This window comes from Aptenodytes forsteri, unplaced genomic scaffold, assembly GCF_000699145.1.
Source record: "Aptenodytes forsteri isolate BGI_AS27 unplaced genomic scaffold, ASM69914v1 Scaffold283, whole genome shotgun sequence".
NCBI classification, from domain to species: domain Eukaryota; kingdom Metazoa; phylum Chordata; class Aves; order Sphenisciformes; family Spheniscidae; genus Aptenodytes; species Aptenodytes forsteri.
In genome coordinates this window covers 1,082,460-1,101,337 of record NW_008794167.1, presented here as the reverse complement: position 1 = coordinate 1,101,337, position 18,878 = coordinate 1,082,460, and the positions used below count along the sequence as shown (strand labels likewise).

Sequence of the window (18,878 nt, the reverse complement as noted above, 5' to 3'; positions counted from 1 at the left end):
ATCCTCAGCTTCCCCACTGTCCTTAATGCATTTCTTTTCACATTCTTTGCAACAACCCTTTTTCTTTCCTTTCCCATTAACACTTTCTGCTAATACATACATCCCATCAGCATCTTCCATCAACAATCTACTTTTTTTTTTTTTTTTTACAAGTTTCATGATCATGCCTCAAAACAAAAAACAAATCGACGTACACAACTTTTGTCCACCCTTATACAAAAGAGCATTAACTGCAAAATAGTGTTATAATTCAGTGATCCATTCTCTGGCCATTTTTCTCCATCATCCAGTTCATACATTGGTCACAATAAGCTTTTAATTTATCTTTCTTTAGGGGATCCCCTCCAAACCTTCTCCAATTTTTTAGGATGCATCCTAAGGAAGTACACAGGGGTACTTCAGTAGAGGCAGCCACACCCATATTACCAGATTCCGACCCCCTGTCAGAACAGGATTCCTCTGAGCTCTCACTGTGAGCCTCTCTTGGCGCATCTTATGTAGAGCAAATTTAAGCTACTCAGCTTACCAGATTCCGACCCCCTGTCGAAATAGGAGTCCTTTTTAAGCTCCTGCTGTGGGCCTTTCTTGGCATGTCTTATGCAGAGCAATTCCAAGCCATTATAAAAGCTGCTACTTACCTCCATAATCCCTTGCCTCCTTTTAAATATCTCATATTGGTGTTGCACCATTGAGTTGCCTGTCATCCGTCCGCAGAGAGGAACCGGTGGATTCCTTGATCAAAAGATCGATGCGTGCTGGAGTCCTTCCTGGTCCCGTCTCTCATCCGGAGCAGCAGGACAATCTGGGCAAGGCTTAAGATAGCGGTCCATCTGGGTCTCCAGAAACTGTTGTCCCACAAGCAGGGTCTGGTACCCGGTGTGCAATAAGCCAGTCTTACACACAGAGCACAGACATTTATTTATCTCATGTTTGCGCAAAGATGGGTGCTAGGTGGTCATTCCACAAAGCTAGCACACCACACAAAAGAACTACAGCACATTTATATTGTTACATGATTAGCAAAAACCTGCCGAAGTTCATGCTCATTGGTTAGTTATGTTCAAATTAGCCTCGCTTGCAATGTAAATTAGCACACATGCTCCTTGCAGGTGTGTGCGGGGCAAGTCTTTTCAGTCTTGAGTTGGTGGTTGCGATCTCCCCCTGCTGCCTTTACCTTTCCCCTAGTTACGGCAGTCTTTTGCTGTCTTCTTGTTTCTTTGGCAATCATCTAGCCTCCGACGCCTTCTGGGGCAGGATGTTCCCCTTTTATCAGTCTTTTAGTTCTTAGAATCACAGAATAGTTTGGGTTGGAAGGGACCTCTAAAGATCATCTCGTCCAACCCCCAAAGTTGGACTTCTTCTTCTTCTTCAAGGGCATAGTCATTGTAAGGCACGCATTGTTTATACAAGGTAATCAGGCTGGTACAATGAAGACTACAGTCTAGGTATTAACCCAAACATATGGCTACAAAACTACACAAGATGCCTCCCCCCGCTTTTCACGGTTACAATATGAGACACTGCAGAGGAGGGGGAGACTGAATACTAAACACACAATATAGGAAAAATAACAACACTTTTACAGAAATATGGTCCTATCTATGAAAGAGATACTTTTTGTTTGTACTTTAGCACTTTTCCTTCATACTTCACGTGACTATAGAGGTAAGAAAACAAGCACTTCAGTGAGTGATTAAAATAAGCTAAAAATACATGATAGTCTTTACAATAAAATCTCAAATTCAGTCCTCAGTGATTTGAGATGGTTTATGTACCCCACTAGAAACATAACCTACATAAGAAAAATTGATTCTTAAAAAAAAAGGGGGGGGGAGGGGAGAAGGTGGTTTTGTTGTGGTTGGGGTTTTTTTTAGTGTTTTTGTTTTGTTTCAGGGTGGTTTTTTTAAGTGCAAAGAACAAAATAAAAATGCTTCTTATTGTTTGATTTGGATTTTGTTGAAGTTGACCAGCAGCTATATTTTCCCTTCTCCCGTTATAATGACCACATCAGTTTCTGGTTCTACACGCAGAAACATTTTAAATTTAAACTTAATTGATGAAATCATCAACCCTAAAAATCTTAGCCCTTACTTGGATTTTTTTTTTTCAGATAAAGAATCCATATAAGCATTTGGGCTTTTAATGTTTTACCTAAATCATCAAATAGATGATCGAACAAAATCATCTAAATTCGATTCATCCTTTTCCAGCATTAATGGAACAACTTTGGATCCTATTTCAGAGGTAGGACTTCATCCCTAGATATAACTAGCTCAAATGCAAAATAACATAGTGAGACATCTTATTTTTGTCTCTAGGTTCCCTTGTGTGGAAGTAACTATATTGTCCTCATCCTGCTCTTCATTTTACAGACATCTCCTGTTCCTGTGCTGATGAACTGGAGGCAATGTTTAGCAGATGAGTTTTCTTTACTTCAGAAAGAGAAAAGTAGACAGTGGGATTGGCAAAATAGGAAAAAACAAAGAGAAGCCCTACTACTGCTGTGATGGGCAAAGGCTGCCCCAGGTGCCCTGGCCATGGTGGTCTCCGGCCAGAGAGACCCTGGCACCACTATAGGAGCCCTTCAGAAGCATTTCTAGCCCCAGAAAAGACATTATCCCAGAATAGCAGTTGGGTAATAAGCATATGTCTGGATGTACATCAACATAGGAGTATAAAAAATGCACAAAGGAAATAACAGATGGAAATGTACTGTCCACCACCATTAAAAACTGGAGGTGAGGGCAAGTTCCTAATACAAAGTCATAATTTCAGCAGACAGCTGCCAAGGCCAGAGGTGTTACAGCTGTTTATAGCAACTCAGGGCCTATTTCATTCTCCTCAAGATGAACAAGCCTGCTTTTATTCAGGACAAAACACTCACAATGCAATAAATATGGCAGGGCAAATGCTCACCTAGTGTAAATAGCACAACTTCAAAAAAGCACTGTACAGCTGCTCAGGACTTGGTCCTGTGTGTAAATGATTTCCTTCTCATGACACTATCCAGATTTATTGCTTGTGAGTGACAAAGGATCAATCTTTAATCAAAAATACAAGTCCTAAAATTAATTTAAATTAATACTAACATACAGCTATAGAATCATTTATCGTCTATTGCTCCAGTGACAACCAGAAATGCAGAGGGTCTGCAACACAAGCAACAGCATTCAACAGTTTTCATTTGCACTCCCAGATACATTCATTAAAGCAGTTTAACCATTATTTCATCAAAAGAACTCATGAGATTTGAATGAATCATAAAATGTATATTCCCATCATTCGGTGCTAAACCAAATCCCCCAGCAACCAGCCCCTGCCTCACTGCAACGCCACTGAAACTGGGGTCTGTAAAACCAGTTTGCAATTCAGGTGAACCATTCGACACAACACAGAAACAAGAAAACAATGTGCAGTTACAGTCCACTGCCAGAGGGTATGTACTACACACACCCTTGAAAGTCAAAACAAATTTGTGGGTAACAAAGCTCCCAATGAACTGGGGGTGAGTGGAGAAGAGCTGACCCTGGCGTTCTACTTTTCCTACTTTTTCCAGAAGCAGCTGCGTGGATCGGGGAAGGAAGAAACAGACTTGTGGCATGTTTGCACTGTTAGAAAGGATCTGTGCACATTATCAGCAGCTTTTTTTTTTTAATGTATCTTTAGACTTACCAGCCACTCCAAAATACAACTTCCATGGCAGAAAATGATTCTTCACTTATTTAATAGTTTCTTCACGTTTACTTTTGACAAGACTCTCATTTTGAAGTAGCCAGTTTTACTTTAAGACAGATGCTGGCCTCGTGTGGACTAATACTGTGACTCGTTTACAGCCAGGTTAGACTATAATTTTGCATGCTGCTAGGAAAGGTGAACCTCTGATGTGAGCTAAGAGGGAACTGGGGGCTCATTCTCGCACCGACACTGCCTGGAGCCTTTTTGGCTACGGTGAATTCATAGCTCTCTTCTGAGAGCCTGTGCATTCAGCACCCAGTTTTGCTGGCGAATAAACCACATCAAACAAGGCCACAGGCTCTGTATCGTCAGATATCATAAAGCACAGCCCTTTTCCATATACAACTGCATAGCATAGTCTCTCGTATTAGCCTGTTCACCGTCTGATTCAGTAAAGATCATGTTTTCACCAGGTAAAACCTTGGCTGTTGCAGTCAGCTGGAGGTCTGCCACTGGCAGCAAGAGGAGCAGAACAGCTCCCCTTTGTTTTTTTAGCCACATCTCAAAGTCTGTGCTTAAAACATTTGTCTTGCTATTAATTCTTTCCTAAGTCTGAATCATTGCCCGAGCAGGCCATAAATAGTAGCTAATACTAAACAGTATTAGCTATAACAATATTATGAATTTTTTCTTCATTTAATCAACAATTATTAAGCCCAGATGGATAAACTGTGAAACTAACTCTCAAAATATTTTCCAAAATTATAAACACCAATGTACAAACTTCACCAAATATTTGAAAAGCTGTGACAATCTCACAGAGAAAATGCTTATTGCAAAAAAAAAAAACAAACAAACAAAAAAAAGTTTTACAATGAATAGGTTACTCTTTTCCATCAGAATATTTGAGTATATTAGAGAAATTCATTCCAAGTAGATTATACACATAAGGGCTGTAAGCAAGGGCTGTAAATCCAGAAAGCTACATAAATTTGTTTCTCTCTAGGGCAGATGACCCGTGGATTGAAGTCAATGGAAAAAATGTGGTACCTGAAGTCAGTCACACATATCTGAACCTGGGGAGTGCTAGCGTTAGAGTTCCTGCCTGGAGGACTGAAAATACAAAAAAATAATTAAATTCTGATCCAAAGTAATAAATTAGTTTTATTTGAATAAAAATTTAAAATTACTTTGCTTTTTTTTCATTCACTGAAGAATATATATAACACTTTAAACAATTAGAAGGAAAGAAAGTTTCTTTTCTAAGGGCATTTTCTATTTTATTTTCTGCTTTCTTGATTTGTAAAAGAAAGATTTGGCAAGTGATTCCTACGCTATCTTTATTTCATCGCTTTCAGTGCTCACCCACATTAATACTCCAGGCTGTGAAGCAGAGCAGCAGAGGCAGCAGTTCATATCTTGCTCTGTCATTCTTTCTGCAGAAATAGTAACCTCTAAAAGAAGGACGAGGATAACAAGTGGGTGCCTTAATGGGCCAAATCATTAAAACTAAATCTATCGGTTTATCTCTCAGCATGCACATCATGTGTATGCACAGGTCCACACATAGGTAGGTAGGATTTAGAGAAAGTAAGTCTTCCATCATTATGAGAGGATTTATAGAGAAGACTCAAAAGGATGAGAAAAAATTATCTCCTTTTCATTTTCAACCCTATTAGAATTGTAACTCATTCTCTTCATGTGAATATTACATATCCCGATTTTCACAAACTTCATCTCCAATTTCATCTCCGGCAGTTCCTAAGCAGTATTGCTCCTTTTGGTTAAGAGATCTTGTTTAAAGGAACACTTTAGAAATTATATCACTCACGCTCCAGCCCATTATTCAATAAAGCTGTAATCATGTTGCCCTAAATCTATTTGTCCCACATTGAATAATCTTTTATCTCTTCCACTTGAACAGACCCTGCATGCTGTTGCACAATCAAGGGTAACACCATTCTTCCTAAATATGATTGCCTTCATTTTAATTTCCCCATTATTAAAATAACAGAAATAATCATTTTGCAAATTATGCTTTTCTTTTCTTTACCACTAGCCCCTTAAGACCTACTTCAACAAATAACTTTATTAAAATATAACCAGCTTCTCTATTCCTTTTCTTCCTTTCCAGCAGAGAAGAGTATCTGGGGATAACACAGTACTATACTAACCTTTAGTTGATTGGTATTTTGGAATACCAACAACCAGTGTGACCAAAAGTGATTTTTTTTATGATCTTTTAAAAGCCTCAAAATTATTTTAGGAAGAAAAAAATTTGTGCAAGACCCTTTTTTGTATAGAAAATTTAAATGTTTTGTTCAACTAAAGCGTATAATACTGCAATAAAAATTTAAAATATATACTATAAAATTATAAGAGCATACTAAAATGAAAATTTTGAAGCATGGAGGATACAGTTGTTCCCCCTGCGCGCGTGCACACACACACACACACACAATTATTCAGTTGTCTGACTTTCTCCCATTGTTTGCATGACTTCTTACATACTTGAGTCCCAGCTTCAAAGCAAACTGGAGTCCAGAGGAACTACATACACTGAAAGGTGCCGAGAAGATGCAGGTAGTTCTGCAGGATTAGAGCTTTCAAGCAATTTCTCTTTTGAGCACACGCTATGCTCAGCAGCTGGCAACAAGCTGCCCCTGCTACAGCACCTTCTGAATGCTGATTAAAACCGCAGCAGAATTTATTTCCATGCACTCAGGGCTTTTTCAACCTTAAATGGACTCATGTGAGCTTCCTTTCTGGATACTTCAGCCAAGGTTGGCTGAGAGGAGGAGTACAGCACTCAAACTCTGTTGGAGTTTTAGAAGCTAGCATTTCCCATAGATTGAAGTCTTTCTCCATACCCCCATTAGTGCAGTAGAGGAAATTAAGGTAGCAATACTGTTGCAACATGCAAATGGCTCATTGACTTTTTGTCCCTCCTTTCCCTTTCATCTTCCGACCACTCTGAATTTAGCCAGAAGTCCATTTGGTTTAGTAATTTCTCATTAAGAACATGCTCAAGAGCAATACATTCTTCCTCGTCATCAGTAAATGTTCTCCCTGTTCCAAATGAAAGATGCACAGTCGTCAATTCTTGGCCAGATGTTTTCCCCAGAGTCAACTTCATCTGAACTGAGGGTCATTTTTGTCCTTCCCTCAGGCCCTTCCCCAAAGTCACCACACAGGCAAGGCTTGTGTGAAATATTGATGGCAAAAATGGAAAACATATTGAGAGGTTTCCAATAAGACACAAACACGCAACCACTGATCACGTATGTCAAAGCTGGGGCATATTATTTTGTACTGAGACACTTCACCAAGTTACTTTTGCTCTTGGGCAAGGTACAAATTGCTAAAGGCTGTATTATGGTTTTCCCACGCACATACTTCTCCAGATAAAGCCATCATATCTGTTCTTCCTCCTCCATACTGCTGGCACAAAAATGTTCAGCCGGACACCAGATAAGGCAAAAGAAGGACAAGAAACAGAGGCAGCTAAAGCAATAGGGCTCCCAGGTGATAGCAGCACAGCATTGATTTACATTTTGAAAACAATGCTGAAGAAAGACGGAAATTATTTTAAGCCAAAGCAGAAATCTATCACAACTAGAAATTATAAGTGTGCTGATCAGGATATAATCAATACTACTTTGCACTGAACCTGAATATAAGCATACTAAAATAGCATAACCAACAGCAATACGTAAGCATTTTGCAACACTGATGGCCCAGCCAAACACCATGTACTGTATCATACATACACCAGTACGTGAGCGACCTGACCATCGAAGGGGCAAAGACGAGTAGTTGCAGACAGAACTACATAGTAGACAGTATGAATTTAGTAGAGGTTTTTTTAAAGTTGAAAATTTGTCAGTCTTCTAAACACTCCTATCAATGAGATCTCTAATTGCCTGATAATATATAGAGATACATAAAAATACATATTCCCCTACAACACCTAGGGAAGCCAGGATTTTCAGAATCACACTTTTCTTTCTGGCTCCAGCCATCCTGTTTATTTTTAATGTCACGCTGTATGTTTCACATGATGGGCCTTGAAATTCAGTAAGGTTTTCTAAGATCAGATTACCATCACTGTAGGGGAAGAGGAGCCATTATAGCTCGTGGTGCAACTGCTGCCTGAAGCCATTCTTCTGAGAATAGTGTTAATCTCGAACATGCAAATAAAAAGCAGGAGGAAACAAGAGAGTAATTGGCTCCCCATGAACAGTGAATGAATGGCACAATTCTCTACCCATCTTTATTTTTCACACTCAAGTTAATTGAGAGATGGCTATAAAATAGTCAGTTAGTAACAAAGTATATAAGGACATATTAGCCCCTAACATTATCATTAAGCATGCATGTTATCCACTGACGAATCAAGTACTCTCTGAAATATAAGACATCATGAGGCACAACAGCAGCATTCAAAACCTACTCTCAATGGGTTAAAGAAAAACACAAAAGGGTTAGAAACTTATTAAAAGAACTGACAAAATGCTGAACATCTCACATCTGAGGCTGCAGACTTGAGCCCTCTCCCAGGCATGGCTGCCCAAGATGCCCTCCCACCTCCTGCTTGTTCCCCTTCCCCCTATTGCAGGGAAAGAGGAGTGGGAGTCTCTAGCCCCCCTGGAGTGACAGAGCTGCCCAGAAGATCCCTCCATGGCCTACTTCTGTCAGGAGGAGCTATGTTAACTGCTTGAATTGCTTATTTTGACTGTAACAAGACTGGAAGTTCTCCTACGCCTAACCGAATGGGTACATCTAGAGCTCAGCAAACCCCAGGACAGTGGCGGCGGTAAACGATAACCTACTCGCAGCATGCCTGTGCCCAGAGAAAAAGCTGACATTGGCTGACCAGAGAGCACGCTTGAATTTCCACTTAAGAGCTGTTCACAGGATGATCTGAAACAAACTGCTGACTCCACGTCTAGTTCTGGGGGGGACACAAAATGCCACCTCTTTTTGAACAATTTTGCCTCGGCAGAGAAACAAATGAGGACGGGAATGACTCCCACCCTCCCGCAGGTGATCGCTGGAGAACAGGATTGCAGGACAGAGCATTTCACACTGCCCCTGCCTGCGCTTTCCTGTGGAAGATAAGCCAAAGACTCCCAGCTGCAGGCTTGAAAGCCAGGACTAATACACTTGCTAAACAAGCAAACAGGCCGGCAGCAGAACTGCTCTGCCAGTACCTCTGAGACCTCTGCTACCTTACACGACCCCCGCAGCATCAGTAACAGAGCATTTGCTGAGGTGAACAAAAATAACAGTCTAAATCAAACAGCGTGGGAATATACATGCTACATCATGGTCTGCCAGCTAAATCATTTTTTTGCTGAAAATTGGTTTCTGTTGAAAACCCTGCCAGGAAAAAAAAAAAAAACACGTGTCAAAACACCACTTTCCTCTTGAAGGTCCAGAACTCTACTCTGTTTACTGGTGGAGACTTCTTGAGCACAGATCTGACTTTCCTGTGCTGGTCGGGTCACCAGCTGTGTTCCATGTCAGCTCTCCAAGTCTCACCCTTCACAGTACAAGAGAAAGTCTTCCTTGCCCATTGCCTATTTCAGACATGCCTTTTGTTACCACACACATGAAGGCTAGGGAATAAGAAATCACTGTACATTTGTTACATATTTTTAATTGCCTGTCAACCAAAAACTGCTTCTACACTCAATGTAGGGGAAAAAATGTGACTAACAGGAATTATTTTACATGCACATAATCAATAATACATGATCTTTGGGTACAGACAGACATTGTATGTCAGTGGAGATGGTTAAAAAGGCAACTCTCCCTAAAACAGATGTTCCTTTCTGTTTTCTAAATTAGTGTCACAAGCTAGCATTTTTTAATTTCAGAAAAGATAAAAGATCTCAACACGTATCACAGAGGCTACCGTTGGATTGAATACCCATACTTCCTTCCAACACAAGTCAAATACCAAGCATTCTTTTCCAATGAAATTTCTTCAGGTATTACCTTCCTGTTTCTTTAATATCACACTGCCTTCCTCAGTTATCTATGCATTGCTGAGGTGATGGTCAAGCATTTAGCATTCAGCTTATCCCCATCTGCTGTCTACAAGGACAGATTTGCTGTACTGCAGGAAAAGGGAACTCCAACATTAAACTCATGGTCTACTGCTTTATTTCAAATGTAAAAATTAATAGGGCAACAAGCACAATAAGAAATGACCAAGCAACAGCCTAGAAAACCCCCAGTGAAGAGATTTAAATAAATCAGTGGTTTTTTTAATGTACAGAACTGCCTTGAAAACATGATCATCTTTATAGAAAGTAGCACCACAAATAATTATCACACCCTGGGGGACTGTAGGTTTCACAGATGAGCTAAGAAAGACAAGTTGTGTAGATCGCTTTTTTCCTCCCCAGCCTTCATACACTGCACTGACAAATGTAAAACAAGGAAAATGCCTAGTACCATTGCCACAAAAAGCACTTGGAGAGCTGCCCAAGTACCCAAGTGTTGGCACATCTCTGTGCCAGAGCACGTGGTCACAATTCAAGCTCTATAGTGCATATGCTGTAGGTCAGAAGATGCATTCGTTATGGGCCACGCACTGCTGCTGCAAAGTAGTGACAAAGCCTACCTCGTTAGATGTTTATCACCCCTGGTCTGGCCCCAGAAACCTGGACCAGAAAGACAGGGATTAATCTCCTCCAATATACTGGTCTTTCTAACACCAGTTTAAGGGAAAGATTTACCCTGATACACACACAGTAGGAAATTACGTGGATTGAATTTTAGCAAAACCTTAGTTGCAAATTCCTTACTGCTGTGTTACAAGAAGGTAACAGCATAAAAGTCCTCATTTATATCAGATGAAATGTCTTCATCTCTCCATTATACAAAGAATGTATAACTACCTGCTGGTTAAAAGAAAAAAAGGCTGGAGCAAAATCTCTGTGATCAACTCCTTCTGATTTCTGGAGTCCTTGCAATTTTTTACTCAAACCAATCCATATAGTTTTCCTTCTGTTTTGTGTTCAGGGAGCCTACAGTCTAGATCTAGTTGAAGCATATCTGACAGAGCCAACTTATTTTCTAAGATTTGTTTGTTATGTTTTAGTGGTACTGACCTTTAATTGTAGGTTGCACAAAGGCCCAGACCTTCATGCTTGCCAAGATCTAATTTATCTCTAAAATTTAATATGCAGAATTGAGCTGACTGAAACTCGGCTGAATAAGTATGTAAGTCTGGCATATAGTTATCTAAGCTATTTTAATGTTATCCTTAAGTGGTTAAGTGTGAAAATCTATGATCACAATAAATATATTTTGGCGTAAATCAGATTTAAATAAAAAGAAGGCTGAAAAACTGGCTCAGCCTCTCAATTTCTAAAAACATGGTTTTAGTTTATTGGCAAACCATCACATTTAAGAAATCTAATCATCATGCAAGGACTGACAAAAAAATAATAAGGCACACATTGCTGCTGACATATGAAATACATTTTCTTGCCCACTCACACTTCTGGGTTTTGGGTTTTTTTTCCCCTACTGCTAGCTGAAGGAGCAGTTAGTGTTACTTAGACTCAAGTCTGCTCAAGAACCTGCTAAACTTTGAGGAGTAGTTTCATGAACAATAAAACGAATGAAGACTGAATTCTTACTAATTTGTGTCTCCCGTGGCTTTCCCTTGTGTAGATTTTCTGATGTTTAATAAGGACTGAATTCTCACGGGACCCTTCTTGCAGTTGGGGCAGTAATAGTTTCTCCTCTTTCTGGCTGCTCATTCTTATAAAACTTCTAGACTGCATCGCTGCAATTTGGTTGAAATTAGCCAATAGATTAAATACATATTGGAGAACAGGGAAAACAAATAAATGCACACTTAAGTTCATGTGTACACACATATATGCAAGAACGTAATGATACAAGTCGTCTTTCCTTGGGAAACCAGGCTAAATCATGATTCTCTCATTGGAAGAGTGCAGTGCTAGATGCTACAATTTGCTAGACCTTTAAATGGTAGCTTGAATTATGTGTTACCAGCACAGCCTTTCGCAAGTAGGGGTACATTCTCAGGAAAATTACCTTTGCCCAGAATAAGACCCTGTTTTATGTGTGAGTCTCCTTCAGTAATGACAGGAGATCTTCAGATCAAACAGTCAGTTCTTGACCACGTACACAAATGCTTCTCTTGCCAGCAAAATTCTCACTTCACCTTTCAATGCTGGCAACTTCCAAACAGGCCCATGAAGCTCATTGAAAGTCCTCTCAGCACAAAAATTGGTCACACAGCTCATTTTTTGGATGCATGCCTTTGCTCTGTGTTCAGTTAACCTCTTCCTCCCATACTGTCCGGGACTGAAGACTCGAGCTGATTCTGTCAGAGCCCCGTGAAAGTCTCTACTTTCTCCTTCTCTTCACCGTTCACCTGAATGTCAAAGGTCATCATAAAGAGGCATTTTCACCCTTAATGACCTCCATCCTTATCGATAGATTGATTTGAGCTGTAATAAAATAATGAGGGTTCTTCAATTTTAGACTCCGCAGCTTGGTAGCCTCATTTTACAAGTCTGCCCAGATTACCAGTTGTCCTTCATCTCTGAGTACCATTTCCTAATTTTGAGCATCTGATTGACAGAACAAAAGAAAATAGAATACCATTTGCCAGAATTACCTGCCACCTTTCCACTCCAAAAGATTCAAAGCCTATCTGCAAAAAACAGCTCTCATGCACAAAAGTGAACACATTTCAACTTAGTATTAGGATGTGAGATAGAGGAAAGGAAATTAATGAATGAGAAAGCAGCACATAAGGGGGAAAAATAAGAGGGTTGCTAGGTTTTCATTGTTTTCTTTTGCCCAAGTACACAAACACTAAACAAGATAAATGAAGACTTAAATCACAAAAAAATGTTTTTCCCTAGGCATATATCTACAGCAGCATGCTTACCGACAGTTGCTTCGTTCAAAGGATGTTCCGTTTTACAGATAAACTCCATCTTTTATGGGGAAAAAAGAATTTTAAGACTGAAGTCGTGAACACGATACAGTCACTGGTGGTTATCTGCAAATTAAAATCGAATCCACACAAGGAAATATTTAAAATCATTTTTCTTCCCTGAAACTCTATATTCTGAGCTCCACGTCTTCCATACCAGACTCAGTGAACCTGCTGGCCTCTAGGCAGAAAAGGACAGCAATTTCTTTTCTTTTTTCATACTGCTCTGCCTTGCTCAAGATAATTTATAATGCCATTAGCTATTATATAGGGGAATATGAAACCCCGACTTTAGGAAGGAAATGAAGTAGGCGCAGTTTTTCAACTGCTTAAGCAGAATTTGACCAAGAGAAAAATGCTCACACACATTGCAATAACTAAGGAGAATTGCTTTCAAAAGTGAGTTAGGTATGGAGGCACGTTAGTGGCACTATGGTCCAAAAGGAGACACGCTTTCAACTTTTTAAGTTGCTTTGGAAGATACTCTTGGCTACAGTTACTTCTAATAATCAAATATGTATGCAAAAATGTGTGTATGCAAAATTACATACAGTCTTTACAGCTCATAATAGATTTGATGTGATGTACATGATATACACATATGTACACATACATAATACAATTTTATATGAAAAGATCCAGTGAAAAGACACCCCTTCTCTGGATCTATTCTGGTGTTTATACAAAAGCAGGAAGAAGGGATTTCACTTCATTCAAAATTTAAAAAAAATATGAATTCTCAAGGAGAATGAAATGTTTCTAGAATTCAATCAAGAACGGGAAATATAAGTAACCCATTTCTAATATTAAACTACTGCTGCCACCAAATTAGCTCTGTTTTTGCAGTTTCCTCCTAAATCAGTAGTGGTTCATTAATGTCATACCTTAAATTGTACCTTAAAATGAACTGAAGTACTGCCTACATCATTAAAAATTTCTTCATATATCTCTATATGTGTGTATATAAGATGATATATATATACACTCATGTATATGAAAAACAAAAGAGCTTCTAAAATTGTGTACATGTCAGAGCTCATCAGAAGGCAGCTGTTTCTATGAAAGGTATCCGGATTTTGGAAACTGGGAAAGCTGACAAAATCAACAATATTTAGATTGAAAGTTATTATTTCCTTCTTAACTGTATCCTAATCTAATTGCTTAATAGTTGGTACAGTCTGTATTGACAGAGAAGTTTCTCAAAACTCTACCAAGAAGACACTCCTTCCATCCTGGACATGATTCTTTCCACAGAGTGCTCACAATTTTAATTGTTTAAGCAGTTGTATTCTGCACAAAGGGCAAGACCTAAAGTGATACTGACACATTTCAGATGCAAAACTGGCAGAAATTGTGTGCCAAAATCCCAAATTTGCATCACATGCACAAAGCTGCTACCCAGCCTGCTTAGGCATATGAGAGGCTGCAGGTTTTTACATTTCATTGCAAAACCCTGGGCATTCAAAAATCTGCTCTTGAATGTACTCAGAGTCACCCTCTTCTTTGCTAAACGGACCTTCTCTCCAGGTACTTCTCTTTTGCCCAAAGCAGTCTAGAATTTGCAGAGCAGGTAACCCAAGCCAAATCATGCCCAAAAGCCACCAAGCAGAAAACATACTTAGAGCGCATGGGAGCACTGAGTTCAACCAAAACCACAGAAACTACAGCCTCTATTGTTCATAGACATGACCAGAGAAAGCTGCTTTGTGTTGCTTATCCAGTGACTAACACACAAACACCCTCAGGAGCAGGCTCAAAGCCCAGGTCTTCCCCACTCAAACTGCATGCCTTGCTCCTAGACGTTAAGGTCAAGCTCCTGCCTGCTTTCTCTCCTTAAAATTTCCTCCTTGGATTCTTGTCAATCTGATGTCCAACTTCAATAGGAATGATGATGGATGATCTCCAGGGAAAATGTAAAAGGGTGGTGAAGACAATTTTCTAACAGCAGGTAATATATAGGTGATTTTCTCAGACTGAGGAGGGAATTTCACCCCAACCTCCCTGTTTCTGTCCCCTGCTGCTGTTAGTGTCTCGCAGATGTCACTGACTTCGCATTCAAATAAAAGGACGAGCCTGTCATCTCTGTCAGATGCCTGTGGTGACTGTGACATTCCAGTTTTACATTATACCTAACTGAAGGCAGCAAATACATGCCTTAGTCTCACATAAATAATAGAACTGAATTGCAGAAACGAAGCTTCTCTCTGGTATTTCTATCGGTTAATTCTGAAACCGCTGTCTCAGTATGCTAAAGGTCATGAATTTCATTCTCTGAGCTAACATTGCAACATCTCAAAGCCTATAAGATATGGCCCAAATTCCCTCCATGTCATTCAAAACATGGAATCGCTGCATATTTTTCATTGACTACCTGGACAGGTGTGTTAGTGAAGACCTACCTATACATGTTGCTGGATTAATCTCTCTCTTGTAGCTTATTTCTGTTATTCAAAATCTATGTATCTATTTAGCTGGAGCCACTATTCTCATCCTTGCCAAAATGTCTGGTTGCCTTTGGGTGTGTATTCTTCTCCTGGTTTTCCCTAGACAAAAAATTCATCTATGTAAACATAAAGCCCTCTATACCATCAAAAAAGTGTTACACCTCAAGCGTTGAATATGATCCAAACAGCAGCAGGAGGAAACAGTCTCCCCAAAGGAGGTGCTGGACACACACACAAAGACTAGCTCAGTTTGCTAAAAAGAGCTGCCAGAACCCTACTGCTATGCTCATTGTAAAATAGGTATCTATACATAGATATATTAAAAATTTTACATAGAGATATATTTGGCGTCAATCACTGTTCCAAAAATGTCTTCCCTTGTAGGTGGTGGAAAGTCCTTTTTTCCACAGAACAAAAAATTAATATATCCATCCTGTTGTTTCTTCTATTTGCTCAATAATTTCCAAAGCAATAGGTCTGTGCAATTCTTCTCTTTCTGCCTTTTGGACAGGAGGATCTACCCCAGGGCACCAACCGTGTGGCAAAGCTGAGCTTTTTCAGCTCAATTCAGTATTCTGCTGAGGGCTTTCCTGTTCCCTGGATGATGTCTCCAAATTTCCTTAGTTCTCCTTATCCAAAAAACTTGTTCTCTTGCTAAACACCTGATGCTATTTTAACCCAATGATGGATACTGTTGTCTGTTTTTTTCTGGTCTTAGCACAAGTTGAGTAATGTTGCCTTTCCCACACATTTAACATATGTGTTCAGTGCATAGAAATTCAGCTCTATAAATCTGCTTTAGTCTTTTAATCCTCTAGTGACTCTGGCTTTTCTTTTATTGCTAGAACACAATTTGTGGCAATATATTAGACTGTGTATGAGCATCTAACTTAAAACAAACAGCCATCCTGTTTGCTTTTAGATCAATAGCCTGTTCATCTTCTGTTCTGTCGCTGCCCATAGCTGCTAGGAAAAGAAAAAATAAAAATCACACAATGAATGTCACCTTTTTGTCCTTTTTGTGCACATCATAAAGGTGATGACAGACTCTCTGCCCAGCTGTGTTTCTTGCACATTTTCCCATATGCTCAGGGCACTGGGAAACTGCTTCAGCCGGTGTCAGTTGCCACAACAGAGACCATTTTGTTGGAACCCGACTTCCCATTTCAGCTGTGCCACTGCCACAGGCCTCTCCCTCTCGCATGTCTGTAGTTGCTACCTGCGCTTACTGTGGCTTGCTGCTCCACAAGCTGAGAGCTGTGCTGACGCAAGCTGCTGTAGGAAAATATTTCAGTATCATATTCAGGGAAATACCGATCCCATTCATGACAACAGTGGGACTGCTGGCTCCAAGAAGAGAAAAACAACCCAGCCTTCTAGATATGCTATTGGCTTCAAAATTGCAAGAGTAAGAAAAAAGCAAAGTGATCATTTACTTTCTGGGGTTTACAGGGGTTGTTTTTCTTTTAGCAAAGGTTTCCTCTATAAATTCAAGGACTAGATCTTCCAAAATGACAGCTGGGAGGTTCAGATAACTGCCCCATTCAAGGGATAGCTCAAACACAAAATACTATGAAACCCCTTAGAAGATTATAAGCGCTGAGGACGCTGAAACCTATGTGGAAATTGGAGCTTTTTCAATACAATATCCTGCCTTTCTTTACTAGATAAATACAGAAAGTGGAGATACTACTTTTGCTGATCCACAAGGAAGATAATCAAGAGCAATCCAACTATGGCTCATCTTTTCCGTGAACAGGATTCTTGTTTCCCCTTTTGCAATATTTCCACCATACCTTTCATCAGAAGGAAGACACCAATTCCAAACACCTTGTTTTTATTTCTATTCAGTTCAACAGTCGGCAATTAATATTAGCTCCAGCTGCAATATATTGTCCTTTTGTTTCATGAAACACTACAGAGTAGCAAGAGAAGCCTGTCCAGGCTTTCCATGTCTCACACACTGTGCTCTAGTAGATACCAACATCTATATTATCTTTTCGAACCATATGAAATAAAAGAATATTTTTCTTTAGTGTTTTCACACCTTTGCACTTCATTTAATATATCTATGTATTTGCTAGAAAAGCAAAGGCCAGCTGATAAATATTTCTAAATTGTTTTGTTATCAGTAAAAATAGGTGTTTTGTTATCTGTCGCTTCCATCCTTAGGAGCTGACTTTGCAGCAGGGATGCAGGTCTGAGCATTGTCTTAACTACTTATGGTAACAAATCCTTCTAGTAGTAGGTCTTTGTTTCCATAGAAACTGTCTAATAATTTGCCAGATAACATTTATGTGATAAACAAGCCTAGAAATCATTGTTGACTCACATTAGAAGAAATCCTATACATTTTTGTGCTGCACTCTCAGAGGCAGCAGTTGCACTGTGCAGCTCTGAGGTTTCCTATTTCACATTAGGAGGTACTCAATATTCTCCAAGAAGTAATAGGATTAAGCAATTTTCCCAAGCATCATAGAATATTCAACACAACTCATTTTAATGTGATCAGGATAAAGGCAACATCCTCTGCATCTGTCACCACACTATGCATTCACAATTAATTAAGAAATGCATCTGCAAGCAGTGCCTCGTTTAAAAGGGTTCCTTGAAGGAAAGAAAAATAAAGAAAAAGCAGCCATACATTTCCTAGAACTTTAAAAATTCGTTAAAAAAAACAACCAGACATTAAAATTAAATAAAAATCCTGAGCCATACCACGGTTCCTTACTGGCCTTTTGGTTTACTTCTTGCTGTTTCTTTTTGAAGCCAGTACACACAATCACACTGGGCGGCCAAAGCAAGCAGAAACACAGTAGATTTGCCCCACTGGAAAAGTGTCACTGGCAACATGGCACAGCCTGGTGACAAAGGAAGCTAGATGGAAATATGAATTCCCCTCACTCGCTGTCTTCAAAAAATAACACTTCAGTGGAGCAAGACTGACCCAGGTAACAGTTGTGCATGACTGAAGAACAGAGCTGCCTGGCAGGTTGGGAAGTATCTATCCCAACAAAGAACTGAAATGAATGTCCAAAGCATTTTGAAGAACATGAGGCTGACTTTATTATCTGGCAAAGCAGCATAGAAACATTTAAGTCCTCAGATGTCCATCACAGTCAAGTTCATCTGACTGACATCTGCTGCCATCTTACCATACCATCACTGGACAACATTTATGTCCTAACGCAAACTAACAGCAGCCCCTCATAACCACTCCTGACTCATGGGGAAAGCTACTTCTCCATTTTGTTGTGTTAACACTCTTATTGCACTTTTCCAAAACCTGTTTGCTGTATTTTCTTGTTTCACCTTTTCAACATGGAATCCAACCCCCATTTGGTACGATACTGTCGACCTCAGCAAAAAATAATAGTCAGTGACGTCACTGACATGTTGCAACTCAGGAGAGCTCCCTTCCAGCCCCCTTCGGCCTCTTGAGTTTGAAACTCAAACCATAACACACTTAGACAAAACCAATCAAGTCTTGCATTTAAAATAAGAACCTCTAAAATTCTTTAACCTGTAATACACAAGAGTTCAGATTAGATTATCATCGTGTTCCCTTTTAGCTTTTAAATCTGTGCATCTTTTAAAAAAAAAAAAATATGCATTTCACCATGAAAATCTAGTTTATAATCCTTAGTGCCTGCAATTAGAATTTCATGATTTTTTTATTAGGAATCCATAACAGCAAACAGGTTTCTCAAGAGTTTAGCTGAGTTTTGCTCAGACCAATTTATTGCTTGTGGTAAAAAACATAC

The 18,878-nt window shown here is 39.5% G+C and overlaps 1 pseudogene; it reads right to left on the bottom strand.

Annotated features, from left to right (window-relative positions):
* Nucleotides 1-704, bottom strand: part of LOC109279514 — a 3,627-nt pseudogene extending 2,923 nt beyond the window's left edge.
* Between the last annotated feature and the right edge of the window lie 18,174 nt (nt 705-18,878).